Here is a 902-nt window from a genome sequence, read left to right as displayed (position 1 = left end):
CTCCAGGGGTCTCTGGGGGTCTCAGGGGTCTCTGGGCTGGCTCCAGGGTCCGTCACTCACCCGAGTCCCCCCCTCTCTCCCTGTCCGGGGGAGGTTCCGGCGGCGGCTGCAGCTCCCGGGAGGCCGCCCGGCACAGCTCCTGGGGGGGGGAAATCCCGGGAAAAAGGGGCTTTTCCAGGGGTTCCTGGGAGCGCCCCAGGGTCCCGGGGGGGGGTCCCAGGGGTCCCACCTGGCTGTGGACGAGGCGGGCGTGGCGCAGGATGGCGATGACGTCGCCCACCACGGTGATGCCCAACTCCCTCATCAGCTCCCGCGTCAGCTCCAGCAGCATGTCCTTGTGGATCCTGGGAAAAGGAGCCGCTGGGATCCACCGGGATCCACCCACAGACCCCCCCGGCTTCCTCAGGAGCCCCCGGGATTCCCCTGGAGCCACAGGGATCCACCCACAGACCCCCCCGGCGTCCTCAGGAGCCCCCGGGATTCCCCTGGAGCCACAGGGATCCACCCACAGACCCCAGGTTTCCTCAGGAATCCCCCGGGATTCCCCTGGAGCCACAGGGATCCCGCCAGGATTTCACTCAGGCAGTGGCCTGGAGACCCCCGGGATCCACCTGGAGACCCCCGGGATCCACCTGGAGACCTCGAGGATCCACCTGGAGACCCCCGGGATCCACCTGGAGACCCCTGAGATCCACCTGGAGACCCCTGGGATCCACCTGGAGACCACCAGGATTTGCTGGGATCCACCTGGAGATCTCCAGGATCTGCTGGGATCCACCTGGAGACCACCAGGATCCACCTGGAGACCACCAGGATCCACTGGGATCCACTCAGGGAACTCATTTGGATCCCCCTGGATCCCCCCAAACCACCCCAGGGCCCACTGGAATTCCCTTGGATCC

General features: G+C 67.3%; 1 long non-coding RNA gene across 1 annotated transcript in view; it reads right to left on the bottom strand.

Moving 5' to 3' along the window:
* Positions 1-27: 27 nt before the first annotated feature.
* LOC113942532 overlaps positions 28-902 on the bottom strand; it is a 1,218-nt gene continuing 343 nt past the window's right edge. The window contains exons 2-3 of the long non-coding RNA XR_003525955.1: positions 230-344; positions 28-139 (exon numbers count right to left, since the gene is read on the bottom strand). This is a non-coding gene — a long non-coding RNA (uncharacterized LOC113942532). The remainder of the gene's footprint in view (positions 140-229; positions 345-902) is intronic.

Source organism: Corapipo altera, unplaced genomic scaffold, assembly GCF_003945725.1.
Source record: "Corapipo altera isolate COAL_440 unplaced genomic scaffold, ASM394572v1 49114, whole genome shotgun sequence".
Lineage (NCBI taxonomy): Eukaryota > Metazoa > Chordata > Aves > Passeriformes > Pipridae > Corapipo > Corapipo altera.
This window is presented reverse-complemented; position numbering and strand designations above follow the sequence as displayed.